Source organism: Cervus elaphus, chromosome 19, assembly GCF_910594005.1.
Source record: "Cervus elaphus chromosome 19, mCerEla1.1, whole genome shotgun sequence".
In the NCBI taxonomy this organism is placed as follows: Eukaryota; Metazoa; Chordata; class Mammalia; order Artiodactyla; family Cervidae; genus Cervus; species Cervus elaphus.
In genome coordinates, this window is record NC_057833.1 from 84,010,241 (window position 1) to 84,028,696 (window position 18,456).

The 18,456-nt window shown below is 43.3% G+C and overlaps 1 long non-coding RNA gene across 1 annotated transcript in view; it reads right to left on the reverse strand.

The window, feature by feature from the left end:
* Positions 1–5,808: 5,808 nt before the first annotated feature.
* The window catches only part of LOC122676151, a 68,235-nt gene continuing 55,587 nt past the window's right edge, over positions 5,809–18,456 (reverse strand). Inside the window, exon 3 of the long non-coding RNA XR_006335449.1 lies at positions 5,809–5,897. This is a non-coding gene — a long non-coding RNA (uncharacterized LOC122676151). The remainder of the gene's footprint in view (positions 5,898–18,456) is intronic.

Below are 18,456 nucleotides of genomic sequence, written 5' to 3' on the forward strand. Positions count from 1 at the left end.
TATATGCCCAGGAATGGGATTGCTGGATCATATGGTAGCTCTATTTTTAGCTTTTTAAGGAACTTTCATAGAGTTCTCCATAGTGGCGGCACCAATTTACATTCCCACTAAGACTGTAAGGGCTTCCCCAGTGACTCAGCAGCAATGAATTTGCCTGCACTGCAGGAGACACAGGAGTCGCAGGTTCAATCCCTGGGTCAGGAAGAGCCTCTGGAGGAGGAAATGGCAACCCTCTCCAGTATTCTCATCTGGAAAATCCCATGGACAGAGGAGCCTGGTGGGCTACAGTCCAGTCCGTGTGGCCCCAAGGAGTCAGACACAAGTGAGCATGAGCATGGCCTGGCATGGCAAGAATGTGGGAGGGTTCCCTTTCCTCCACACCCACCTTATATTTACATCTCTCCCTGGTGCGTGTCCCGCCCAACTTGGGCTTTTGTCTGATCCTCTCAATCAGCTATTTGAAGACTGCTGCTGTGCCTCCCGGAGAAGGCAATGGCACCCCACTCCAGGACTCTCGCCTGGAAAATCCCGTGGACGGAGGAGCCTGGTGGGCTGCAGTCCATGGGGTCACAAAGAATCGGACACGACTGAGTGACTTCACTTTCACTTTTCACTTTCATGCATTGGAGAAGGAAATGGCAACCCACTCCAGTGTTCTTGCCTGGAGAATCCCAGGGATGGGGGAGCCTGGTGGGCTGCTCTCTATGGGGTCGCACAGAGTCAGACACGACTGAAGCGACTTAGCAGCAGCAGCTGTGCCTCAACTGTCTTGGTATCCATGCCACCTGTAATCCAGAGCCTGACACATGAGTGATGCCAAATAGATACCTAAAGTAATAAAACTGAATTCCCTCCTGGAGCCACAAAGCAACCAGCAAACGTGCTTTGGATTCTTCAGTGAGCTGTGTTAGCATTCAGAGCAGAAGGACTTCTGCCAGCATCTCCACCTGCACCGCCTTCCGCCTCCACCTCCCCAAATGTTTCTTCAGTCTTATAAGGGAAGTCTCTGAAACAATGTTATTCATTTTACTTAATGTTGTTCTTTTCACAGGCAATGCCTCTTCATCCTTCTATTCTGCACTGCAAGGTATACTGGACATGTTTACTTGGCTTCACTTGGGGCAGTTTTTAAGGAAATCGCCTTGAGGTGGCATTTGATTCAGGTTTTTCTTCCTAGAAATATTCCTTTCCTCCTGAACTGTTTATGAGTGTCATACTTTGCCATTTAAATATTAATGTTATGGAAACAGAGGAGAAAAATTGGTCTCTTATCTGATATGTGATGTTGAGGGAAATTAAGATTAATAAATGGTGACAAGCTCTATAGAGGAAATAAAAGTTAAATTGCCTTGGACTATTTTCAGGAGTTGTTTGAGCAATGAGTATTATATTGAATGCCCCATAACTGTGATTGTTTTAAAAGCCTGATTTCTGACAACAGATCTGAAATGATAATTCAAATCTTAGCATTTCCCTCAGAGTACTTGCATTCTACAAGTTCATAGGTAGGAGAAATCCTCTAAGGGGGGAAACTGAGAAATAACTGAAAATTAGACTTTCTTTATTAAATCTCAAGCAGCCACTGTCCTGAGGAAAGGCAAACTTTAGGTCTAAAAATTTAACTAATAAATATATCTGGAAGGTAAAAATATCTAGGTAGCTAACTAGAATTTTTCACATCTTCAACAAGCTAAATTATGTCATAGGCACATTAATATATCAGCTCAACCCAGTTAACTGCAGAGGGAGGGGCTCTCCAAGTTTGGTTCTACAGCCTCCACTCTGCTTAACCTGCCAGAGCTAATGGGGTGAACATGCAAGGCAGTGATTCCCTAAGTGTGGTCCCTGGACCAGTATCATCTGGGAACGTAGAGATACAGATTTTCAGGCTCCAGCCCAGACCTCTGTTTAACAAACCCCCTAGGAGATTTCGATGCATCTTCAAGTTTGAGAACCACTAATTTTTAACTCTATAGGCATATTAGTATCACTGAGGGGAATTTTTCTTATAAACCTGATGCCAGGGTTCTATCCCCCAGACATTCGGATCTAATAGGTCTGGGCTGAAGCCAATGCAGTGGTATATTTCAAACGCTCTCTAGATGATTCTAAAGAGCAGCCCAGGTTGGAGAATCTGATTTCAGTCTCTGAGTTCTCATTCTGACAATGGCAACAACCTCATAAGTGGGCTGTTGGCTTCCAGTCTTTCCCTCCAATCTGCTCTCCACCCCTACACACACACACACACACACACACACACACACACACAAGTACACACACATGCACACCAGGATTCATCTCTAATTCAGTAATTCTAAAACTTTACTATTTACTATGCACCAGAATCACCCAGGCAGAATTATGAAAAACAGTTTCCTGGGCCACAACTTGGGAGTGTCTGATTCAGCAGGTCTGAGGCAGGGCCCCAGAATTTGCCTTCCAAACAAATTCCCAGGTGATGCTGAAGCTGCTCATTGGACTTCTATCCATGTGTTCTCCAGTCACTCTGATCTTGATGAAAAAAGAAAAATCATGATGGTAATGAACTTACCCTCAGGACCTGCATCCTCTGCAGATTGCCCAGCCCGCTGTGTGGAGTCCCCTGCTCTGCTCTGGAAGGCATGCAGGGTGGCAGTCAAGAGTACAGTCAAGGAAGTCTCAGGACTTCCCTGGCCCAGTGGTTAAAAAATCCACCTGCCAATGCAGGGAACACAGGTGCAGTCCCTGGTACAGGAAGATTCCACGTGTTGTGGGGCATCTAAACCTGTGTGCCAAACAACTGAGCCCACACTCTAGAGTCCGAGACCCCCAGCTACCGGGCCCACATGCTGCAACTACTGAAGCCCAGGCTCCACAAGAGAAGCCACCGCCATGAGAAGCCCGCACACCACAACTAGAGAGTAGCCCCCACTAGTGGCAACTAGAGGAAGTCGCACAGGGCAACAAAGACCCAGTGCACCCTAATTACTGAATTAATTTAATTAAACTGTATAAAAAAGAGTGCAGCCTCAGGCTGCAGTGTTTGTTTAATTCAATAAATTGTCCATGTTTCAGTTCCCTATTCATGAAAAGGGAGATAATATAGGACCTACTTGAAAGGATTGTTATGAGGATTCTATGCACAAATACATGTAGCATAAAAGGTGCCCAGCACACGTTGAAGTGCTCAAAAGTGTTTATAATTAGTCACAAACTTATAAAGGCATAATTAGTTATAACTGTTAAGTAGTCCTAATTACAGACCAAAATAGCTCTTTCTAATTACTATATAGCCCCTCCCTCCCTAGAATCTAGACACCAATGCCTGGGGGTCTCTGCAGGCAGATGAATCAAAAGGACACAGACTTTCCCAGCCTTACTCATAATCATTTGTCCTTCTCCTCCCCTCAGAAATGGAGGGGCCGGTAATCAGCTGCTTTGAGTCGAACGACAGTTTCTCTCCAGAGAGGCCCCACCCACCAGTCATGCTGAAATATATCAGCATCTTTTGGAAGCCAAAGAACACAGTCCCTAAACAGGGTGAAGAAAACCTCCGATTCAGTTCTAGAATCAAATATGATCACATCACTCTCTGCTTAAAATTATTCTGTGATTTTTAACTGCCTTTCCTAGTAGCTCAGACAGTAACGAATCTGCCTGCAATGCCCTGGGTTCCATCCCTGGGCAGAGAAAATCTCCTTGAGAAGGGAACATCAGCCCACTCCAGTATTCTTGCCTGGAGAATTCTATGGACAGAGGAGCCTGGTGGGCCACAATACATGGGGTCACAAAGAGTCAGACACAACTGAGTGACTAACACACACCCTAAGAATAAAAGTCAAATTGTTTATCATTACTTAATGGGTCCTGGCTCCTTTCCAGCTTCTCAGCCCATAATGAACCACTTAGACTTTTCCAAAAACACCGGGCACTGTGAAGTCACTCTGCCCTTCCCCCTGCATTGTCCTTTGCCTGGGTGCCCTTCCCCTTCCTAGCACTCCTTGCACAGAAGTTCATTAATTTATATTTATTTTTCAGTTTCCCTCAAAGTCACCTCTACCTTAAGGCCTTCCTGCCCCACTGCTCCCACTTCCCCCCAGTGCAGAGCTGATGATCCCGTCTCTGCATCACCTCCACACTCTCCACAGTCACTAACGTGCTGAGTGCCTGAGCTGCCACTGTTCATTCACAGCCTCTCTCCACAGTTAGACTGTGAGCCAAACCAAAGTAGCCACCATGTTTTGGTCATCTTCAGCCTTCACCAAACACAGTCCTAGCCCACATTAGGAGGCTTCATTATTGACTGAATGGATGAAGTAATGAAGGATGGAGGAGGGAGAAATATTCAGTGGATTCTGCCAACTGAAGTCAATTCCTAGAGAATCAAAGGACACCAAGAGAGAAGAAATCAGAAACAGGGTGCAGAAGGGAGTGGCAGCTGCCCCAGCTGATCCCCAAAACAGTGGGACCTGGAGCTGGTAACTGCTTATCAACAGGCAAGGTCTAGCTGCCTGGATTAGTTAAGACAGTGGCTCTCAAACATTTGGATTTTGTTATCAACTATTCCAAAGTGCTTTTATGTACATTCCATAAAATATGGACAGAGTTACATCTGTCCATATTTACCACTAGAAATTAAAATGGAAGAAAATTTAATGTTTCTTCGTACATTTGTTTTAAAATAGCAAAAATAAAGATGTAAACAAATATTTTCATATTTTCTGAAAAATTTTACTGAGAAGAGTGACATTGTTTTTCACTTCTGCAAAGCTCTTTAATATCTGGCTTAATAGAAGACAGTTGTATTCATGTATCGGCTTCTGCATTCAATCTGTTGTGATGTCACTCATCATGTAGCCTCCGGAAAATTCAGCTATATAATCATGGGGAAATGAGAATAAAAAAGGCGAATCAAGTGTCAGTACTGCGGTGAGCCTCATGAAAGAGTCTCAGAGACACAGTCTCCCACTCCAGGGGTTAAGGGACTACACTTTAAAAACTGCTGAATTAAGATACAGTGTAGGTCATCTGTTGTTGCAGAGACTAAAATAACAGTGACTTGAATGAGATAAAAATATGTTTCTCTCTTGCTTAACTTTATGGATGTAAGCAGTCCCCGTCAGTCATGACGCTCCCTATGGCTATTCTGCCATCCTTAGTACCAACCTCTACACTCCAGACAGCATGAAGGGGAGGGCGTTGTGTGTATCACTTCCCCTCAAATCCCATTGGCCAGATCTTGGACAAAAGCCTATTACTGAACTGCAAAGGAGACTGGGAAATATCTCTCATCTAGTTGACAGCGTGTTCTATCACTGTAGAAGGTGAGAACAGACATGGGAATAAGTCCCAATTTCTGCTACACTGACCTTTTCCCCTAGGCTTGGCTGGGCTCAGGCCCAGAGAGGAGCTCAGGTAAGCCAGGGCGCACCTCATCACTGCCCAGAAGGACAAGGAAGCTGGTCCTGGCATACAGCAGGACTCACACAGCAAGCCACCTTTGCCTGTGCATCTGCCTCACTAAAACAACAGGAGGCCCTCAGACAGGATGTAAGTGGCTCACATGAAGAGCAGCAGACAGCAGCTGGAGACCAGTCAGAGCGGAAACGTTAGTTAAGGAGAAAACTCCCAAGCCATCGACCGTAAATGAAGCTCTGGTTAGGAAAAAGGCCAAAATCGTCAACACAGCTCAAAAAGCCCTGCAGGACCCCAACCCTTCTCCCCAAAACCCTATGTCCTGCCATATCTCATGCCAGTCTTTCCCTCACCTTCCATGTTTCAGTCATGTTCAACTCCAGTTTGAAGGAGTTTGTGCCTTAGTCTTTCTTACCTTCTTAAAGTCTTCGCATGTGCTGTTCCGTCTTCTGAAACACTCTTTTCCCACCACTGTCTGGCCCACATATGCTCATTCTTCAGGTCTGTGGGAAAAAAAGGAAAAAACAAAACCCAGCCAAGTGAGAACAAGCAAAAGCTATGTATCCAGAACTTGGTACAGCAAGAGAGTCAGCCCCTTCTGCTTGAGTTTGGACAGAACCTCACGGGCAGGCAGAGGAAGAAAGCTTTATAACAGAGAAAGGGAAGATTTCATGTGTGCCCCCATGGGGGGTTGGAGGCAGAGGAAATCTGTAGGTAGGAGAACTAGAAGCTGGGCGTTCTATGTGATTGGTTAGGGCTACAGATCTGGCTTTCTCTGGTGAACTAAGTTGGAAGTAAGAACAAAAATTAGGGAAGCTGTCAGTTATTAATCAAGTCCTGACTGTTTAGAACCAATTGTTACAGGAGTTATTGTTTGGCCTCCTGGCCTGGGTACTACAGAGACTGTTTTGACTTCCTACACATCTGACTTATATAGACAACAGGCCAACAGCCCAGGCTGGTTACTATAGATAATAATTTGGTTTGGGGGGCCGATTGCTGCAGATTATGGGTGAGAGTTCTATTTTACATATGATCTGACCATTGTCTATTCAGTCCCTCCGGTCTCAGCTCACAGCATTTCCTCCTGAAAGTCTTCCCCAACCCCCAGATCAGGGTAGGTCCGGTTGTAATATGTACATGCAGCTTCCTGAATTTCTCTTTCCTAATTTTCAGCAAATTTGTAATTAGTGCTTGCCCAGTAGATTACAATCTCTGCAAGGGTAGGGACTATATTTTTTAAATATACATTTTCTATGCTTAGCATCAAGCAAAGGGTTTAGTATAAAGTAGGAGCTCAGTAAAAAACATTATTATATGGATGAATGGATGCATGGCTAGAAGAATGGTTAAATGGATGTCAGACTTTTGCAGAACCAAGGGCAATATTCGGTTGCTTATCAGCTGACAAATCTCCAGAAACTTCTACAAAGAGTAGCTAAAAGCGTGAGTTCCATATTGGTTCTGCCTCTTGAGCCATTATGTCATTTCAACAAAGTCATCCAACAGGAAAAACAAGGTCCTCTTCTTCATGGAGCCGTCAAAGGTGTGAGGTGTGTCCAGTTTAATTATTAGAAATTCTGCAACCATAGATCCAACCTATCCAGGATCTGACATCTACTTTGGTATCTCCATCTGAAGCTACATTTCCTCCTAAGCATGGATCACTGACAATATCTTACAAAATATTCCACTGGATCCTGGAGCTGCCCATTCAAGAAGATTACTTATATTGAAGTTCTGGCATAAGCCTGCCAGCTGTAACATATTTCCCTGATCTGACCCAATGGTGACCCACCATATTCTATGTATGGGCTGTTTTCTTTCATTTTCCAGCCTCTGAAGATTGTCAGAATTCTGCCTGTCTAAGCAATAAATCCATCTTTTCAGGGATCAATTGCAGTGACTGGCTGCAAAGCCTGGAAATCCAATTAACTGCAAAATAAATAAAAAATGAAAAATACACTGAAGCTGTGGCATAAATCAGCTGGAAAATGTTCTGCACATTAAAATAAACAAGGAGAAATTTCAAATTCATTTGTCTTCTTTTCCTTTTTTTAAACCCTGTTATTGATAAATTTAGCCTTGGTTCCAATTTTATCACAGCCACGACTTGCTCAAGTATAGATCTGTTGGGATGGCTATCTCCATTCTAATTATACCCTGCAGGCGGGCTCCGGAGAGGAGCCAACTCGGCTAGGATTACCTTGGTGCCATATGTAAAACTTTAGGCCCTCTCTCCCTTCATCTTTTTACACCACATGTGTTCTTAAAGGGGCATAAATCTGCTCTAACATTGCGTGGGAAATATGAGTTATTTTGGCTTTCTGGGACATTTTGAAAAGGACAGAGTTTGCATCAGTTGGCTGAGTGAAAGGCCTTCTGCCTCAAGGCTACTAGGTCTGCGGGGCTGCAGCCGTGACACACACAGCCCTTGGGCACGAGACAGCTTCTGGGTGTGGAGAAGTGGGTTGAGGATCTCAAGACAGTGAACCTCACTCCTTGTTCCATCCCCAGGATTCCTGTCAACGCCCTGGAAAGGGACCCTTGGTCCCCAAGGTACCCAGCAACTTGAGGAGGACACTTGGAGAAAACAGACAGGCAAAGGCCACTTGAGCTCCCATCTGTAACCGGAGCACAGATTTGCTTCTGTGGGTGTTACAGTAGAGGGCAATCAAAGGCGGCAGTCACTCTTCATAACCCGTGGCTGGGGGCCAGAGTGGGAGGAAAGTGAGAGTAAAAGTGTTAGCCTCTCAGTCATGTTTGACTCTTCTGCGACCCTATGGACTGTAGCCTGCCAGGCTACTCTGTCCATGGAATTTTCCAGGCAAGAACACTGGAGTGGGTAGCCATCCTCTTCTCCAGGGAATCTTCCCTACCAAGGGATGGAACCCGGGTCTCCTGCATTGCAGGCAGCTTCTTTACCAACTGACCCACCAGGGAAGCCCCAGAGTGGGAGGCTCTGCCACTGACTCATTATGTGACTTCAAACAGCCTTGAGCTGCTCTGAATCTGCTCCCTTTCCTGTAAATGAGCAGACTGAAATAGAGGCTCCCAAGGCCCTTCCCTAGTAGCTTCCCTAGTAGCCCAGACAGTAAAGCATCTGCCTTCAATGCAGGAGACCCAGGTTTGATCCCTGGGTCAGGAAGATCCACTGGAGAAGGAAATGGCAACTCACTTCAGTATTCTTGCCTGGAGAATTTCATGGACAGAGGAGCCTGCAGGCTACAGTCCATGGGGTTGCAAAGAGTCAGACACAACCAAGCGACTGACACACACAAGGCCCTTCCAGGTCCAGTATCTGGATTCCTTGTTGGGAGAATCAAAACACGTATTTTATTCAAGGAATATTTGTGGAAAGAGTATTCATACTCTTTGATGAACTTTATAAAAGCTCTTTTATCCTTCCCTGTTTCTTGATACCCTGCTGTGTCATCACTGAATTTGCCATTTCTGAATTCTAAGCATTACACAGACAACAGGTATTTGTCAATGATGTCCCCATGGAAAACAAGAAAACCAAAAGTCAACGGTTTCTCAACATTTCTTATCCGAAAAGCAAATGACTCAACATTGCTCCAGAAAACAACACACTTTCACTTCATCCTACCTTCAAATTCTCCTTGGATAAAACAAACGACATCAACAAATGTGGGAAGAAAACTCTGTCATCCTTCAAAATGCACCCACGTGAACAGTTTTGAATTCAAATCACGAATTTTCTGTTATCCTTAGCTGGTTATTGATTTGGTTTTACTTTAAAAAAAATGATACCTTATTTACTATACTTATTTTCAAAATTCTATTTATCCAAAAACAAAGCCAAAAGAAAACAAATAGGTTGATGGGAAGCCATAACCACTGGAAACACAGTCATTACTACCTAGAGGTATTTCTATGGTCATACTAAATTTGCTGCCATAGGAGACAAAAAACAAACAGGGCCTGGGGTCTCTCCTTAAATCTAGCTGGAGAGGTCAAATTTATGCAAGGAAATTACTGGAAACCAGTCTCAGTATAACAGAGACATAAATTCACCCTCTTATTCTCAATTCCAATAGCTCCGTTACTTTTTCCTTAATGCGAACTCTGAGTTAGACACTGTTTTTGGAACAAGTGAAAAAGCCAAAGCCTGCCTCCTTGAAGTTTACAGGAAGTTATACACATAACCATGGGACAAGGAAACAATGGGTTAATTCCATGCAAAACAATGGGTTATTTAGCATAGTGTAGTCAATTGTTGTTTTGTTAACCCATGGCTGCATTTTTCTAGTTTTATCTATTGGTGTTGGCATCAGGGAGGCCGCAGGAGCCTAAGGCTCTTATCTTTCCAATCCTTCTTTCTTCTCCAAGGCAGGTAGTTACAAGTACCAAATAAGTTTCTATTCTCACTGTGGGGTTTTTGGTTTAAAACTGTTTATTGATCAATAAAAGAGTAGAAAATCACAAAGTCATTGCCTGGGGAAACTGTACTAGTAATTTTACAGCCGGCTAGATAGTAAGGAAAGATTACAAATGTTAGTAGGCGGGAGACCCAGCTCCTGCTGAAAACAAGTCAATTCTGACAAAAATCCAACCACCATTACTGACCTTGGAGAGCCTGCACAAGGTCAATGGCAGAATGAATATGATCATATTGGTCCTGTTCTCAGTCTGTTTACTAGTTCTGGAAAAAAGTGGACAGACTTCATATGCACACCCATATGCTTAAAAGTAATAAACACTGTAAACAACAGACTCGAGTCCTCCAAAGAATGCAAAAGAGAATGCACGTAGGATTTAGAACAACATTTTAAAATAGCTTTTAAAGTTAATTTTTAAAATAAGACTGTCACTAGGACATATTGTTGCCACCGTAACTATTTATATTAATAACTCTGACTCACCCAACAAGCCTTCGTAGGCTCACGGAGTATACTGGCAGTGTTCATTCATTCTTCCAGTCATCCTTCCTCCCACCTGCCCAACGTGGACTGCTGGGAGAACATCCAGAGCAGTCCCATTGCCCTTGTCCTTAAATCTAACAGTGATCTTCACCTTGACTCCTCCAAGGAGAATGTTCATTCCATCCTACTCCATACATTTCCCTATACCTACTTAGCCTATTCCTCCTTTAACCTCTGTGTTAATAACCCAGATCTCCCTGAAATAACAGGGATCAAATATTTCCAATGCCCTCTTCTCTCTGTATCCTCACTCACTTGTCTTCCTCCATGGCTTCCATTGGTCACCATTTTAATTCTCTTATATCCACCTCCAACTCGTCTGTTGCCAACTGAATGAAGCCCCAGACTTGCTGTCTTCTGTCAGCCTTCCTTACTCTAACAGACAGGCAACACGCATTATCTTAAACAGTAACAGGTACAAGAACCTTTCAGAGAGACAGCATGCTCTGGGTCTAGACAGCCATAAGTTTTACTTATAACAATCTTGAAGGATGGTAAAGAGGTTGGTGAAGGACCACACGTGTGGAATGTCTCACAGGCAGTGTCCCCATCCACTCCCAGGTGAACTCTCATTCGTGGCAAGGCTTTTGATACCCTGGTGGGTATCAGCTCTCGGATCTAATCACATTCCATCAGGAATAGCCAGCTGAAGAGGCAGGGCAAAGTCATGATCCTTGTGCAACATCTCAGCTTATCATTTTTTAAAAAGATCAGTTCTTGGTGGAGTGGCACCCTGGATAGATGGAGAGGAAAGAAATAGGAGGGGTTCACAGCACAAGGCCCCATCTATGGCGGTCAGGCCAAGACAGACAGCCCCATGGAGATTCCTAGCAGGCAGGTGAAGCTTAAGGACACATCACACTTCCAGTAACAGGCACTGAAGAATTGAAGAAGTAGAGAAAGAAGAGATTGTCATTATAGAAGCAAGTTCTCCGCTTTTTACTTTGGTCAAAGGGAGCCTGTGATACATGCTGAGAGGGCTTCAAGGATACTGAACTGGGGGCACCAGATACTATTCTCTCCTCCTATCCCCTAGTGTGACTTCCCACCAGAGGAAGAAGCAAGCTAACTGAGGGCTCTTGCTTCTGTCTTTTAACATCATGGACCAAGATATCAAGGGCCCAAGGGCAGCTTTGACTCTACCTTTAGAATCCAAGGAGGTGAGCACTTCAGCTTGAGCCTGAAGAATCAAACATGATGAGTCTTCATGTGAAGAAACTAAGGACCCTCCAAAGTGAGTCTTGCTCTAAAGATTGTCAAACTGAGTTAATAAGTCAGATAGACAAGTACCATATGATATCACTTAAGTGCGGAATCAAAAAGAAAAGGATACAGGGCTTCCCTGGTGGCTCAGTAGTGGAGAGTTCGCCTGCCAGTACAGTGGACACTGGTTCAATCCTTGATCTGGAAGGACCCCACATGCCAAGAAGCAGGCTAAGCCTGTGCACCACAACTATTGAGCCTGTGCTCTAGAGTCCAGGAGCTGTAACTACTGGGCCTACATGCTGCAACTACTGAAGCCCAAATGCCCTAGAGCCCACGCTCCACAACAAGAGAAGCCACCACAATGAAACAGCAGCCCCCACTCTCTGTAACTAGAGAAAAGCCAACGCAGCTATGAAGACCTACCACAGCCAAAAATAAATAAATAAATGATTTTTTTTAAAGAGTACAAATGAATTTATTTACAAAACAGAAGTATAGTCACAGACGTAGAAGAAAACAAATTTATGGTTACCAGAGGGACTTTCCTGGTGGCTCAGACGGTAAAGCATCTATGTACAACACAGGAGACCTGGGTTCGATCCCTGGGTTGGGAAGATCTCCTGGAGAAACAAATGGCAACCCACTCCAGTATTCTTGCCTGGAAAATCCCATGGACGGAGGAGCCTGGTAGGCTACAGTCCACGGGGTCGCAAAGAGTCGGACACGACTGAGTGACTTCACGTCACGTCAAGGGGGTGGGAATAAATTGGAAGCTTGGGATTGACATAGGCACACTATTATATATATAAGATAAGGACCTAATATATAACACAGGGAACTCTGGACTCAATACTCTGTAATGGCCTATATGGGAAAAGACTCTAAAAGAGAGTGGATATATATACACTGTATATATATATATATATATATATAACTGATAAAATTTTTGTTGCACAACTGAAACTAAAACACAATATTATAAATCAACTATACTCCAATAAAAACAAGATTAAAAACAATCAATATAAACGCTAATGTGAACTATAATTAAGGATGACAAAAATAAAGTAAGTCCTATCTTGAGAAAAGAGAACAAGGAAGTACAAAAGTTGGTTCAAGCATAACAGGCCACAGCCAGAGACGACACACTCAGACAGCCTCAGTTCTGGGCCCAGAGACTTACACCAGGCCCTCGAGCAGCAGTGACAATTGTCAGCATCGTATGAGTCTCTCTCACTGGAGAGAGGGTGAAAGTATATGCCCATGTGCCAGTCATAGCTGAGAGCCCCCCAGGAGCTCCCAGAGACAGGAGCAGGGGCTGTGGCAGGGAGCTGGAGCATGCTGACTGTTGAGGCCAAGAAACATGGGTGAAGGCTGCCAGCCAAAGATACATCCTTGCAAAGGGCCCCAAATTTTCATCCCAGTACATCTCTTCCAGTAGACACTGAAGACAGCCCTGGCTGCGAAAGTGGAGAATGAATGTCAGAACATCCTGGAAGGAAGTTGGTGATATATTAGCTGTCCCTACACATGCAGGTACTCACATCACATCCCTTACCCCACAGGTGTAGCAAATGACTATGTAAAAAGACAACATCACTGCCATCCTGGTATCTTTAGCTATAGCTGCTGCTGATGAGCTCTGGTCAAAAAACAAAAAGGACAGGGGCCTGATGAAAAACTGGAAAGACTCATATGACTGAGTTGATTTGATGTGGTTAATTAAGGAAAACACCATACATCAAATTCCATCAGAATCTTTTATCATTTTCCACACAACTCTGGCCTGAATGGCTTAAGTTCTGGACTGAAGTCAGGAGTACAGTTCTTTATCCTCCTCTGAAAAATGACAAGGTCACCTTGTGCCTGCTACTTAACTTCACTGACTCTCCATAACTCCAACTGCAATAAGAGGAAACTAATACCTGTGAATTACAGAGGGGTGTTAAGGGCTGACAGCATTTTCCAAATTATTTAGGAGTTAGAGGAGCAGACATTTTCTGAATCCAGAGTATTATTATAGCAAGATTGAGGCTTTTTAGAACTAGAAGTGTTACTTTCACTTTACAGATCCTAGGATCCTGAGACTCAGAGCAGGAAAGTGACTTCTCTGAGGTCACACAGCCGGTCAGTGATGGTCTCAGAATGAGGAGATGAATTTCCTAATGCTTCTGTCCTGAAATTTAGCTGGAGCATGCAGATTAACCTGCTGGATGGTGTTGTTTCATTTTGTTTTGTTTGGCAATGACCAACAAATTTAAATATAAACCATTTATTATGCCCGAAGAATGCTTTTTTTCTCCAGGAAAAAAGCATCTTCTTAGAACCCTCTCAACATTGATTTTTTCCAAACCCTGCTGCTACTGCAACTTCTTCAGGCAGGCTCACATCATTCCCTTGGTCTTTTTTTCCAAAGGAATAACCCGTTCTTTCTTCCAATTTTTACTTAATAATGTGGCAGTAGTGAACTTTTTTTTCCCTCATTAAAGTAGCACTGGGTTGGGTCAGAGAAAAGCTGATTTGAGGTCTCCGCCTTTGTAACCAAGTTCTGGCCTTTAATTGGGTTCTCCTCAGCAGCATCTCTGTTGCCTGTGGCAGGAAGACATCTTCAGTTGGGTTCTGAATCCTGATTTTTTTTTTTTTTACCTTAAGTCTTGAGCACTCCCTTCAAATAAAATTTTATTATAATTGGTTTCAGTGTGTGTAGGAGCCTTTTAATTACCCTCTGAAAGATGCTTAGAAAACAGCTTGCTATTGGGTTAAACAGTGTCAGCAGCTGTACTGTAAACACTAACAAGTTTGTTACACTTTGCACACCAGTATTTGCCTTTCACATTTTTCTCTAAGGAGCCTTCTTCGGGAGTAGAGCTTCAATCCAATGGACAGAGTAGACATCATGTGCATTGGAACCCCATCTTTTCTTCTCCTTACTCCCCTCAGTGCTGGATCCTGTTTATTTCGGACACCTTCATAAAAACCCGGGGCATCTTGCGGTAATTCAGGAGCCGATTACATAGCACCAGCCTCCCCAGGCAGAGCGTCCTCTCCTCTGCGGCTCAAACTCATTCACTGTTAATTAGCCCCTTTTCCAGAGGGTGAGCAGGGAAAACAAAAGGAGATGAAATTCAAACCCATCCGTTTGCTTCCTATTAGGTGCTCTAGTTAAAAGTTTAGCGGGGAAGCAGCCTGAAATGATTAATTAATATAAGGTTTGAGGATCGTCACTGCAGCTTTTTCAAGTTCTTCCTCCCGAAAACATCTATAGTACAAAATGTACTGGTCACAGGATCAGGCTAAAGAAAGTTATTCTGATCATGTTGGCCCCAGTAAAGATAATCATGGCAAGTAACTGAGGGAAAACTGACATCAGACTTTCTTTCTAAAGCATCTAAAACTTAATGTTATCTCATATAATCTTTCACAGTTTTTTTAATTAGAAGTAAAATAGACTAGCCCATGGCTAGTAAAAGCCAAAATAACTGTTTCCTCCTTTGTCTATTCCACTTACAGAATCTCCACTACAGAGAAAGGCATACTTATAGAAATAATAAATTTCAATAATGCCATCAGGAAAACTGACTTTTAATGATAAAGAATTTACACAAGATGCTGAGCAAACATTGCGGCAAGCTAATCCAGGCTGTTAAATAAACAATTAAAAGTAATCATGCAAGATAAACCCCTCAGAAAGAAGAAAGCTTTTCAAAAGGAATATCTACCTGTGGGTAGAGAAAAACGCACATTAAGTTTAAAGAAATAGACTGGCTATATCTTCCTCTAGACAAAAAGACTGTTATCTCACACTTTAGTATTTGTTGGTTTATTCTGAACATTAGTTGAATATTTCATCAGAAAAATATTTTCCCTCTAAGCACGTGGTTTTTTCAATTATATCCGTGTATATACCCAAGGCTGAAAGCTTTCACAGAAGGAATACATCTGTAGTCTTTGAAAGACATGACAGGATATATAACTTACTGAAATTCACTCTATTATCAAATTTGCAAGAATCTATCCAAGGCAGGCAATGAGGTGTCTCTACACATATGGTACAGACTCTACTTCCTAAGTCATTTTAGCCAAAGCTCCAGGACAAATTGCTCATAAAGCATAGAGAAATTGAGAGACTGAGCTGGTACAAAAGGCAGTTGGGGTCTAGCCCTGCCTTGTGGAACCAGCTGTGGACTTGGACCAGCCCCTTCCCTCCATGGGCTCTGCAAGAAATGATCTCAGCATGTCCACTAACTATAAGTTTTTGTGGTTTGTGAAATAGAGGCTCAGGTGAAAACAGAAGGAAGCCCAACCAAGTTAGAGAAGTGCACATTCAAAGTTCAGCTGAGGATATGAATGATACCACATGACAGATCCAGGGCTGCAAACCTCTAATTAACTAGAGGTCATGAGGGTGGGGGTGGGGAGCACACTGTCAGCCCAAGACTATAGCTCAGTACTGTTGTTTTATGAATCGTATTATTTCACCCAGATATCAGGCTCTAAAAACTTTTTTGCAAGCTGGGGAATGGATTTAGAAGCCATAATGCCAATCTATTAACCTACCAATGAGGATAGATATTTATAGCAAATGAAATGTTCCTCATAGCTATTTAGAGTTACTGTTGCTGTCATGTAGGTAACTAGAGCCCTCAACCAGTCATCAAAACATTGCCCAATGAGTACAGAATTAGTTAGAGCTGAGCTGGTGCTGAGAGAGGAAGGAATAGCATATGAAACCCCTAAAGTCAAATTAGAGAGCGTGTTCCTAGCCAAGGGTCTCAGATTTGAGCCTGGGCTTCAAGGGATCTGTGAACTTCCCAAAACAATTTACAAAATTGCATAAGAATATGGCCATGTGCATTTTCCTAAGTGTGTCCATAGCATTAGTTGGCTTCTCAGAGAGGTCCGTGATCTCTAAAAGTTCATGAACTATTGGGAAATATAAACAAATAGACTCCAGACAGACAGGGAGGAGACTGGGGCAGCTCTGAAGAGTCTGAAATCAGGAGCCAGAGCTGAGGGACAGGAAGAGGATTCTCTCAGAAAGGTCAAGTTTAGAAGGAAGAGTGAAGCAGACGCTTGGTCTCGGCCAAATGGGGTGCTACAGCACGGTCTCCAGGGATCCCTGAAAGGGTCGGACACAGTGACTCAGGGGCCACCGTGAGAGGCTTCACTCACTTGAGAGGGTGTGAGCCCTGTGGGTCACAGGGCTCCTCTAAATCCTGCTGGACACTGAGGCCAACTCTACAGGAAGACTGACAAACAGATGGGAGGCATCTGACTGGGTCCCATTCACCCCAACTTCAGTCTAGCTCACAACTACCTCCTCTGATTGAGCACTGCCCCTCTATCCCATGTCTTCCTTTTTTCCCTAAATCCATAGGGACAGCATACTAATACATATGAAGCATATTAAAAAGCAGAGACATTACTTTGCCAACAAAGGTCCGTCTAGTTAAGGCTATGGTTTTTGCAGTGATCATGTACGGATGTGAGAGTTGGACTATAAAGAAAGCTGAGCGCAGAATTGATGCTTTCGAACTGTGGTGTTGGAGAAGACTCTTCAGAGTCCCTTGGACTGCAAGGAGATCCAACCAGTCCATCCTAAAGATCAGTCCTGGGTGTTCATTGGAAGGACTGATGTTGAAGCTGAAACTCCAATACTTTGGCCACCTGATGAGAAGAGCTGACTCATTGGAAAAGACCCTGATGTTGGCAAAGATTGAGGGCAGGAGGAGAAGGGGACGACAAAGGATGAGATGGTTGGATGGCATCACTGACTCAATGGACATGGGTTTGGGTGGACTCTGGGATTTGGTGACGGACAGGGAGGCCTGGTGTGCTGCGGTTCATGGGGTCGCAAAGAGTCAGACACGACTGAACTGAACAGAACTGAACCCTAGATTTCTCTATGGGCAAAGGGGTTACCATGGAAAGAGATGATAGGTTTGGCTCTATGAGGCCAGTGGGAACACAGGAGTACTACCTCTTACAAGAGCTTTTGTCAGAGTAGATGGTCCACACATTGAGCCAAGGGGCCATTCAAATGTAAAGTTGACTTACTTCACTCAGTATGACAACCTTTAGCTCCATCCATGTTGCTGCAAATGGTGTTAAATTACATGATACTGTTTATATGTGGAATCTAAAAAAATGGCACAAATGAACTTATGAAACAGAAATAGAGACATATATATAGAAAACAAACTCACCTTACTGGGGGAAAATGTGGGACGGATAAATTGGGAGATGGGGATTGACATATACACACTGCTATATATAAAATAGATAATTAGTAAAGACCTACTTCTCACGGAGACCTCTTCTCAATACTCTGTAGCAACCTATACGGGCAAAGAATCTAAAAAAGAGAGGATGTATGTTTAACTGATTCACTTTGCCACACAGCAGAAATTAACACTACAGTGTACATTAACTATACTCCAATAAAAAAAAAGTGTAATGTAAAGTTGAATTGATTAAAATGAAAAATAATTTAAAATTAACTACTTTAATCACACTAGCTACATTTAAAATTCTCAACAGTCACACAAAGGTAGTGGCTGCTTTTGAGAGAGTCAATTCCCAGGCAGATTGATAAGAAGTCCAGGGGTCCCCAAGGAGAGAGGGGTCTGGAATTCTCAAGGAGGAAGAAAGGACAACCTTTTTTTCACTCTACATTCCTTAGGATTATATAACAATAATGTATCCTGCTTGAAGACAGCCTCTGGAAAAAAACCTTCTGGCTAATCCTGTTATCTTAAAATGGAAATTATGGGAGTAGGTCTAGTGCGGTCTTTACAACCTCCAGACATTATTTTGATTCGCTGTAGTAACTAATTAGAGAGTATATAACTCCATTGCTAATACTAACAAGGGGGTACTCTTTCTGCCCCCTTCTGATGCCTATGTCAGA